Consider the following 11,974-nt stretch of genomic DNA (forward strand, 5'->3'; position numbering starts at 1 on the left):
TGACGTAGACATTCTGTGTTCAACTCCCGGGACCGGAAGGAGTATTTGGACAAAGAAAAAAGAGCCGAAGAGACCATTTCGGTTGAGGACTTTTATTACAAAGTTTCAAAATCAAATGAAAAAGAGTATACTCTGCGCCAGTTGATCAGGAGAGTGTTCTCCCAAAAAAGGCGTCGAAAAATGACTCTCCCCTGTCTTATAGGAAAGGGGCATCATTTTTTTAAAATGGAACTTAGCTTACTTTGTTTATCCAGGCAAAGTGAGGAAGTCACATTTTCACAGACAGACGATTGTTAAGATTGGACCCAACTGGATGCTCAAGGTCATATGATAAGAATATGGAAGATACAAGGGCAGACTTACAAAAACTCCCCACAAAAAACACTACTTGGAAAGTATCAACAGATAGTAGATTACGGAAATTTAGCTCATCCATCAGGTTAGTACATTTTGGGTTTAAAATTCTGTAACATTTATTGAAGTTTGTTTTTTGTCTTATAAATGTCCCACTCATGTCAAGCAATGCAGTTAGCTTTTTTTGCGCACAGCTTTATTTTGAAATATAATGGATACATCTCTTATATATCATATAATCATTTAATGTCTGCCTTGAGTGCGTTTAGCTCTTGAAAGCTAGTGTAAAGTTCACATGATTGCGTAAATTTTGTGGAAAGCTTGCGTAAATCTAGCGTAAAGCTAACGAAATGCTTGTGAAAACTTGTATAAAACTAGCGTAAAGCTAACCTAATGCTTGTGTAAAGCTAGCATAAAGCTAACGTAATGTTTGCGTTTAGCTCTTGAAAGCTAGTATAAGTTAACATAACGATTGTGTAAAGCTAGCGTAATGCTTGCGTAAATCTAGCGTAAAGCAAGCGAAATGCTTGTGAAAACTTGTATAAAACTAGCGTAAAGCTAGCGTAATGCTTGCGTTTAGCTCTTGAAAGCTAGTGTAAAGCTTGAGTAAAGTTAGCATAATGATTGCGTAAAGCTTGTAGAAAGCTTGCGTAATGCTAGCAAAATGCTAGTGTAAAGCTAGTGTAAAGCTAGCAAAATGCTTGCGCAAAAGCTATCATAATGCTTCCCGCAACATACCACATCAGTGCATTTACGCAACAACAATAACGCTTCCTATTTGTTGAGGCATCCGTACGAAAGGACCGTGTCACGTTTTCGATTCCAGACGTGCTAAATCATTCAGCTCCACTCTTTGCTCTCAGTTTATACTTTATACTTAGTTTGCGTCTTTGTCCGGAACCTTAAACGGACTGCACCTAATAGTGCCTCATGAGCCGCATGTGTGGAATTTTTTCGTTGAAGGTTACACGGCGCATTATCTGATGGCACTCTGAAGTGTTTGTAGGCAAACTGGAGGTTAAGCAATATCACAGAAATCCTGAGCGTGAAAGCTCTTATCTAGATTTGAATAATGCAGCTGGCTGGCCCTGGGGCCAGAGAGAGCAAGCGGTCCCACTCACTCTTGAAACATTCATGCACACACATACATAGCACCCTGCCGACATGCGCTTATAAATAAATATAAACATACTTTTTTCTTTTTTTTACTTAGGGAGCTAAAGGGAAAAACAAGAGGGCATGTTCGCTTCATCATTTACCTCAAAGCTATTTTACGTTAGTTATTGTGTGTGCAAGGGAGAGAAAACAAATGCTACCATCTTAGCACAATTGTTATGGATGTAACAATAGAGGCAAGATTGCGATATTCTCATATTAATATTTCCACATTACAGTCTTGGTCACGTCACAAAAGGTGAGTTCTAGCAACTCCTGGTGGCCAGTTCAGAATTACCGTAAATTCCGGACTATAGAGCGGACCTGATTATAAGACGCACCCACCACATTTTAAGAGGAAAACCGATTTTGTACTTACACAAGCCGCACATGTATATAAGCCGCATGCGCCCACATTAAAAAATGTAACACAAACACAAAATTAACCCAGACCCGACTTTAAGTCCCCCGATTGTAACTGAATATCACAGCCGGCAAAATATAACGGGAAATGATACCGGTACTTAAGGTTTGATGCAGACCGGCAGAGTCCGGGTCCAGTTGAAAGTAATCCAAAGAAAAAAGTGTATATTTCCAAAGGTAAGGGTGGGAAAAATATATATCCACTATTGTCCGCCATGTCCACAAACACTCACCTTTACCGGTCCCCACTTCCCGTCAGCCCACGTTTGTTACACCCTTTCTTTTTAATTCACCCGTGCAAAAAAAAATCAGAATAAGTGTTCAAAATAGATACACATAAATACATTACAAAAATATACATTTGCAAATACATATTATACATGGTTACACATATTTACAAAGAAAGACGGTACACCGAGAGAGTTGTCAAAGCTTTAATAATAATAATAATATAACTTTCATCCGGGCAGTTAATGGTAGCAACACGCTCGCAACACAGTAAATGGGTCTGTTAAAAAAACATACCGTACTTGTAAAAATCACGGTAAACTGTCCTCATCTTCCTCCTTAGAACTGAAGCCATCAAAGTCGTCTTCCTCAATGTCGGAAAGAAACTGTCATATAGACGTCGTCCCACGCTCCCATCCAATCCTGATTCTGTGCCCTCCTCTCCGTCACACAGCTGACCGGCTTTTCGGAACCCGTTGGTGATGGTGGATTTTTTGATGGTGCCCCACGCTGTCAGGATCCACTGGCAGACTTGCAAAAAAGTTGCCTTTCGCATGCGGCCAGTTTTAATGAAAGATTTCTCGCCGCTAGTCAAGCCAAGAAGTTGCAGTCTTCCTCGGCGCATATATTCCACCGGTCTAAATCTTACCTTTTGTACTCGAGCGCCGCTGGCGGCCGTTGGAAAAATTACATAAATTGGCCGCATCACTGAATAGCCGCAGGGTTGAAAGTTTGGGGGGAAAGTAAAAGCGGCTTATAGTCCGGAATTGACGGTAGTTATGGCCTGGGCTCCTGCTAGTCTATTTGTGACTCCAAGAGCCAAGAAGAAATCCGCCAGCACGAGAGCGTTCTCAATTCGGGCCTGGTGTTATGGAATGCTCTGCCCTTTGAGATAAGATCTGTAAGCTCATAGGTCGTGATTGAATCTATTTTATATTATCTATATTTATGACTCGTTAGCATGTAACCGTTAGCATGTAGCCATTACACTATTTTATATCTTGTGACTTTTCCTGTCCTTTCCTGCTACCTGGCTGGTGGCTGAGTGAGGGAGAAGGATAAACCCGAATGAATCAGACAACCTGTACCTAGACTTTAGACATGTCTGCATTCATCGTTGCATACTTCCTAAAAAAAATCAGTTATTACTGATGATTATTGTTAATGTTGACTACGTTTTGCGTATTGGTGCCAAAGCAACATCCATTGCAGCCTGGTCATCCTCTTGTGTATCTCCTTCTCAAAGTTTCTAATTTTCTTCAGGCTGGGGGTTTGAGTTTTTCCTTGCCCGCATGCAGGTTTCAGATCAGGGGATTGGTCACGATCTGGAACAACACCTTCCCCCTAGAGGGCGCCAACCAGGTTCGGAAATGACACATGTGAACCCATTCTCCAGATACCTATCCCTAATTATATTGACTGCTTGGAGAACACTCTACACCTGATTGGTTTCATTTCCCACTTCTATCTTGACTTCTGTCATCATGTCAAGTTCGTTTTATGTTTCTGGTTTGGGCCTTTGGCTAATTGTTAAGAACTGGTTTGTTTCTGTTTTTTGTTGAAAGATTCCATCCTTTGTCGAGCACGGCTTCCTCCATTACAGCTTACCTGAATTTGGGTCTGTCCCTGCAAACGTGACCGGATGTTGTAATTGTGATCTGTGCAGCCCTATGAGGGTTATTGTTTGTAATGTGAAATGATCTGCATTTATATAGCGCTTTTCAAGTCAATGACTTCCCAAAGCGCTTTATAGTGTGCTTCACATTTCCTGATAGCGGCCTTGTATTGCAGCCATGTAAGACGCTAACCTGCTTATTGGGGGTATTAGGGGTTCAGTGTCTTACCCAAGGACACTTCGACATGTAACACGGACAAGCCGGGTTCGAACTGGGATCCCTTGATCCCAAGACGAGCGCTCTACCTCCTGAGCTACTGCCGACCCCCAAAAATGGTCAAGTCAAGTTATTTGTATAGTAATTGAACTATACAAATTACTTGACTTGACCATCTTGCTGCTACAGGTCCCCAAAAACCAACAATCTTGCAAAAGGCTGGGCAAAAAGTTAAAAAATAATCAATGGTAAAATGGTGTGGTTTGGTCATTGTAAGTGTCCGTAGTTTATATTCTTCCTTGTGCTTTCCACACTCGTTTCCAGTTCCACAACACAATATAGTGACATTTAGTGGTCAAATAAGATACATTGTCCCTTTAAAAAAGAATCCTCAAGTAACTTCAATTAAGGGGTTAACATGTAATTTCTAGCAAAAATAAGGGCTCAATGTCCACATTTTACAGGAAAACACAATGTCATTAATTAAAACTGAGTTGAAACATCATGTCAATGCTGAGGGCCTAAAAGACAACATTCAATCGCGTTGATTATGAAAGAAGAGCCCCTTTAGAGTCCTAATTAATTTCCCATCGCGATTAAAATTTGATGAACGTCATGCTTCAGAGTCGTCTTCCTAATTCTATCAGTCGCCTTAGCCCAGTGGTTCTGAAATAGTGGGGCGGGGGCAGGGATAATGGGGTTCCGTAAAGGCGTTGGACTTTTATTTTTTTATCTACCTATCTATCTACCTTGGGCATGTCCCTCAGGAGGGGTGACCGACAGCAAGATAAACAAAAACAATAATAAAGAAAAGAAAATAAAAAGAAAATAAAGAAGGGAAAAAAATGGCAAAAAAACACACACAAAAATTTTGGACCATGGCCAGCCCAAATGCCCCAACACCCAAACAAGTTAGCCACCTAGGCACCTAAGTTGGTCATGCTTTCGTCCCTCCAGATGAAACGGGACCCAAAAAAGCGGCCTTGCCACTCAGGTCAGGGTGACACAACACACTCTGCTGTTCAATAGCAGGGCCCGACAGCTTTCACTGGTTTACCCCTGCCGCATCATACAGGTGCCCTGCCCATCCCTTAGAACGTGTCGAAACATCCCACAATCCTTTTACAACACCTCTCCACTCATTCCTATCGCCAACAAGAGCTCTCGCTTCCACTAGATTTAGACCTCTTTCCTCCAGTGCACTCATACCACCATCCATCCACGTCAATGGCGACCTTCCTCTTGATCTTCTTCCACTTACTTCTGCTCTGTAGATCCTCTTCAACATTCGCTCCTCAACCATCCTCTCCATGTGTCCAAACCAACCGAGTACTCTCTTATCCACACGCTTGTTCAGTTCCACTACGACTCCAGTTCTGTCTCTCACAATTTCATTTCTCAATCTATCCAATCTTGTCACTCCTAACATATTCCTCAAACATGTTTCATCTAAAAAAAAAATTATTTTCCTTCTCAAATCTGCGTTCAGGCTCCAAGTCTCTGCACCATACAACACAGTCGGCACAATCACACTCTCGTACAGTCCCTTCTTAACATCCATACTCATACTCTTGTTTCTCATCACTCTCCTCAGAGCCCCTAAAACCTTGCTTCCTTGATTCACTCTGTGCAATTATTTATTTATTTTTTACCCAAACCAAAGTACAATTGCACCTCCACCACACAAGGGGCAGTGGCGTTCTCAGTGGCGGAGTGTATTGTTTACAAATAGCCTCGACGCAGAGCATTAAGCAGAGAGTATAAGCATTGAGTATGAAGTGTAGACATGAAGTGTACCAGGCCCTCAAGTGTTCCCATTAAAACATTATTTAACACGGATACTGGGACAGAGAAAGAGAGACTGGGTAAGGAGACAACGAAAAGTCTCCCAAAGCACTTCACTGCGACCTCGGAGGGAGACTAGCAAAGACTGTTGTGCTTGCTATGTTAAAAATATTGGCAGCAGACAGCGTGAAGCCAAATAAATTAAACATTACATTGATCACCCTATAAAACGCTTGATTTTTCTTCCCTTAAAGTTATGTGATCATTTAAAGAAAACAGATCGATTTGGGGGGACGCGAGAGGATTTCTTCTTCTCAGAGGGGAAGCGTGACAGAAAATAATTGAGAAGTGCTGTCTTAGCCAAACGCGCTTTCAGTAAAGATGCCATCAACGGCATCATTCCGAGCGAGAATTCCCAATCGGAAGCATATGAAAAAGCGGGCACGGCAAACCGAACGCTGTCATTTATCTTCATGAGGTCTTCTTTCCGTGGAGGTGGATGGGGGCAGATAAAGAAGGATGAGGGTTATCTGTTAACGCAGACTGATATCTACTCTTGCTGCTGCTGCTACTGCTGCTAAGGGTAAGATGGCGCTATTGTCAAGTGTGCAGTGGCCACATAGAGGATGAGCGGAAAATTGTATAGGGCATGTTGAGGATGATTGGGAGGGAAGTGATGGATGGAAGCAGGGGAAATGAGAGGGGAGGCACAAAACACAGTGAAATGGTGTTCCATATTTGAGTAAATCTTAAGTCTTGTTTGCTTTTGTGGCTTGGATTGTTGTGAGCTTTGTGGACAGCAAAGGGAAGTTTGGCTGTAAGGACTACTTGAAGGCAAATGTGTTAAGATGAGTTTCGGAAGTTCCATTTTTGGTAGCCCTCAAGCGAGCGCAAAGGTACTTTAAAAGGGACATTATGTATAATTTTGCGCCTCCAAGTGGCAAAAAAAACGTCATATATTCAAATAAACAATTTGCATTTGAATAATAAGCGAAAATATATGAGCTATCATATTAACGTGCCTTTTTTAATACTGATAGTTTGAGAAATGTAATAATTGAAAAATGTTGCAGTTTGGTCACTTTCCTTCTCTGTGGTTTGTGTTCTCCCTCGCACTTTGTAGCACTCCTATTCGGTGGAACTACGCAATACAGTGAATATCTAGTCGACAAATATCACACCGTGTCCCTTTATCCATCCATCTATTATCTGCTTATCCTGAGTAGGGTCGCAGGGGTGCTGGAGCCCATCCGAGCCATCCTCGGGCAGTGGGCAGGGGACACCCTGAAGTGGTTGCCAGCCAATCACAGAGCACACCGAGACAGACAACTCAATCACTCATTCACACCTAAGGACTATTTGGACCAACCCATTAACCTGGCATGCATGTTGGAATGTGGGAGAAACCGGAGTGCCTGGAGGAAACCCACACAAGCACAGGGAGAACATGCAAGCTCCACACAGGAAGGCTGGTATCGGGATTTGAACCCTTGACCTCAGAACTGTGCACACAGAGACAGACAACTCACTTGTTCATTCACACCTAGGGATAATTTGGACCTGCCAATTAACCTGACGTGCATGTCTTTAGAATGTGGGAGGAAAATGCAGTGAAAACAAACGCGAGCACGGGGAGAACATGCAAACTCCACACAGGAAGGCTGGTAGCTGGATTTGACTTCAGAACCGTGCCGTGGACGCGCGAAACACTCAGCTGCTGTGCCGCCCTTGTGTCCCTTTAAAGGTGGTAAAAGGACAAAAAACAACCAATAAAATACTGTAAACATTAGAATCAGGGAATCAAGCACATTTTTACGGATTGTTGATTTTCTCGTAAAATAGGGTCTAAAAAAATAGGAAACATAAAACCAAAAAAAGCAACAAATATTGCCATGTAGTACTATAACCCCCGTTTAAGAACCAATGGCATATTTACCGTTGGTATTAGAATGGTTGGTCTTTCCTTAGTTTGTAGTATTCCTTGTGCTTTAAGCACTTCTTTCGATTGCACTTCACAATACAGCAACATCTAATAATCAAATATTACACAGTGTCCCTTTAATGTCAATTTCAGCTGAAGGCTTAGGGCAGCGGAATTACAATCAGGGGTGGGGGATCCTGGGAATGTTGGTATAATATTATGATAGAGCGCACCTGCTAAGCCGCACCCACCACATTTTAAGAGGAAAACCGATTTTGTACATACACAAGCCGCACCTGTATATAAGCCACATGCGCCCACATTTAAACATGTAACACAAACACAAAATTAACCCAAACCCGACTTCAAGTCCCGCGATTGAAACTAAATGTCCTTCATTAAAGTCCACAGTCCAAAAATCACAGAACGGAAAATGATACCGGTACTTAAGGTTTGATGCAGACCTGCAGAGTCCGGGTCCCGTTGAAAGTAATCCAAGGAAAAAAAGTGTATATTTCCAAAGGTAAGGGTTGGAAAAATATATCGGATGAATTTACTCACGCAACTCCTTTTTCTTTAACCAACTTTTTACCGCCTCTTCTTTCCTTGTTTGTCCCTCACCTTCAGCGGTCCCCACTTAAACTCGGCACCCTGCGTTTGTTCCGCACCTCTTTTTTCGTTCACCCGTGCAAAACATATCAGAATAAGTGTCTAAAATAAATACAAATAAATACATTACAAAAATATACAGTTGCAAATACATATTATACATGGGTTACACATATTTACAAAGAAAGACGTTACACCAAGAGAGTTTTCAAAGCTTTAATAATAATAATAATAATAATAATGCTTTGACAGGGCAGTTAATGGTAGCAACACTCGAGCGCCGCTAGAAAAATTACATATGGCCGCATCACTGAATAAGCCGCAGGGTTGAAAGTTAGGGAAAAAAGTAGTTGCGGAGTTTACAGTAGTAAAACTATTTTTTTCATGCTGTAGAGCAACCTAACGTGTGATTCACATCTTTTTTGGCCAATTACAGGCTTTGTTTCACACCTCTTCAGCCCATACGTGTCACGACCAGCACACAGGGTAGACCCAATCGCGTAACATTCTCACAATTTTATTGAAAGAAAGCGGAAGGGCAGCGCCAGCAATCCGATGCTCACTGGACGCGGGAAGCAAGTTGCTCTCGCACTCGGACTGTGATCCGAACACAGAAGTGGATCTTCCGTAGCGAGCGATGGTGGTGTCAGGGACGGAAAACTGGTCGTAGCCAGGACTGGGAGAGCAAAGTGTGGTCGGGTTCGGAAACGAGTCGTAAGCCAGGACGGGAGCGTAGACGGGATCAAATTGGTCGTATCCAGAGACAAACGGGAGCAAAAACGGGATAGGCGGGAGTCAGGGTAGAAAAAGGCTTGCCTTGTATAAACAGAAATTATATATATATATATATATATATATATATATATATATATATATATATATATATATATATATATATATATATATATATATATATCCCAGCATGCGCCGTGCACTACCGCTACAGGGGAAAATCCTGTCGGCAGCTGCCTTCTGTAGTTACCTGCTGCAACTCAGTAATGATCCATATATAATGCGTGCCGTATTATAGGCACATGGTTGTCAGGACCAGAACGGAGACAGGACCCACTCGCATAACGTTTCTCACAATTTCATTGGGAAGAAGGGAAAGGGGCGCACACACGATACAGAGATCGCTGGTCACGGCGAGTAGGTTGCTCAGACACGGGAGTGGGACTTCCGTGGCGAGCAATGGCGATGTCAGGAACGGAAAAACTGGTCAGTAGCTGGGATAGAAGAGCAAAAACGTGATCGGGATCGGAAACACGTCAAAAGCCAGGAGAGGAGCGTAGACGTGGTCGAGATAAAAAAAAAAAAAGATTGTTATTCGGGACGGGAGAACAGACGAGGTCGAGATCAAAACAGGTCGTAATTCGGGACGGGAGAGCAGACTGGGTCTACCTCAAAACAGATCGTAACGGGAGACTAACCGGAGCAAAAAAAAAAAACAGGACAGGCGAAAAAGGGCTTGCCGTGTAAAAACAGAAATTCGCAGACGGACTGACAAAAGGGGACTGACAGGACCGAGTTTAAATATTGACGGGGAGCCAATCTGTCAACAAGCTGCAGCTAGCGCCACACAGGCAGGGCAAATTGGGCGCCATGGCAACCGTGACAATGGTCAGCTTTTGAGGAAAAAAAAAAAGGCTCTAGGTGTGCCTTATAGTGTGGAATATACGGTAAGTGTCTATACAATTGGATTGAATTTAAAAGTAATAATGTACCTATAATCTCACAAACCAAATTTTCATTAGTGATATTTAAAACGGCAAGACAGTATTAGTCCCAAGACAATAGTATCGATTCATTCCAAGTACTCACTCAGTATCTATAACGTAGATCTGAATTATTTGCCCCCCCTTAACTAGAATTTGAACTGTCTTTAATGTGATTGATACGAATGAGATTAGACGCGGCACTCAATATAAAAATAAGATGAAAAGAATGTCAGGAAAAATGTTAAATTAGCAGATTCCCGAGATTGATGGATTTCAGAATTGTTCTTCACAGCTCGTGTGTTAAAAACAGGATTCTCTGCAATTTGATCTCTTTTAAGAAATAATTCAACAGCTGCTTTGTTTTATAGTGTAGTTAATTCAGCTTGGCAAATGATTTACAGTACATTGTTAAAAGACTTTAACCGAGGAAATGAACGATATAGTTCTTTAGACAGTGAACGATCGTTGATTGCTCAGGGTTGTGTTAAAAAAAGAAACCCTCATAGAACGAAATCCAGCACAGGGATTTGAACCCCTCATCTCTTTGCTAGTAAAAATCCATCGATGTCTTCTCTCCTCATTTGTGTGTATTAAACACAAATTCAGGGTTTAGTTGCGAGGCTGTCGAAATCAAGTTTGTGTCTGACAGCAGTTCCAGGCAAGATAAGTTCTCGCTCAACCCTTATTTATTTATTTCATTCAATTATCTTCATGTTACATGGAATTTTACCTTGAGGACCATATAAACAATACACTTTCGTTGTTTGGACAAATGTAGCGGGTTTTCTGTAGTTGCCCACAAAGGTTACTTGACATGACTGGGATCAGTGTCTGAAATTCGTGACAAAAAGTTAGCGGACACCATTTATTCCAACTTGAAACACAATAAGACGACTAATCGTAAAAAAAAAAAAACATTGTTGTAAAGTATTAAGGATTGATAATCCGAATAAATAACAGAACAACACATCAAAATTAAGTTTATTATAAATCTACTTATAACATTCATTGCATGTATATGACATCGCTGTTTTCCATCTGCCATCAGTATGTACCTGGATTTACTCATCTTCATTCATGCAATGTTTGCGTTGCGTCGTCTGCTACAAGCTACGTGAACTGCTCTTTCCTCAATTCTTTTTAATGCACGTTTACGTTTTGTAGCATCATCAATTTTGTTAGCTTCTTTCGCATCTTTCTTCTGGGGCTGAGGTTTTGGCTTGATTCCTAACCACTTATCCATTTTTCTTGTGTTCTCTGTGCGTCTACTTTGGAATATGATATGCAAATGGGCGACCATATAACGTTCGGGAAAGTCCGGAAGCACAAAGTTATTCGGTGCAGGCTTCTGATTGGCTGCAGAGTATGCAAATTGCCAAAATAACCGAAATTCCGGAATTTCCAAACAGAACGAAGATTTCAAAATCGAAATAAAGCAAATGTTTGATTTGAGAAAATAATATAAAAAATAAAAACAAAAGTTTTTTTTTCCTTGAAAAAGTTGTCGGCCACCCGGGCAGAGACGTTGTGTAAGTTGTACGCCCGACATAAAAGATGCACGCCCTGGGCAGACGTTATTTCAAACACTGCTGTGATTCATTAATTATTGAGATGACAAAAGCATACTTTTGATGTTAGTTTGCAATTATAGCATGACTTTAATTAGGATGTATGGAATGTATGTTTAAGGTTTAAATATGTTTAAGGCTTGTATAAGTAACCTAAATATTAAGAATGAATAAAGTTAAGTTTAACTTACTTTTGGAAGATGGGTTTCAACAGGTCCTCCTCCGTGGTAGAAAGTGGCAGAAAAAAAGCGATTAACCATTTTTTAACCACATTAAGCTTTCTTATTCCACTTTCATTTCAAATGAAACGGCTCTCCTCTTTTTTTACACTTTACACCAGGGGTCGGGAACCTTTTTGACTCAAAGAGCCATAAAAGCAAA

This window comes from Urocampus carinirostris, chromosome 8 (assembly GCF_059441175.1).
Source record: "Urocampus carinirostris isolate Australia breed hairy pipefish chromosome 8, RoL_Ucar_1.0, whole genome shotgun sequence".
NCBI classification, from domain to species: Eukaryota; Metazoa; Chordata; class Actinopteri; order Syngnathiformes; family Syngnathidae; genus Urocampus; species Urocampus carinirostris.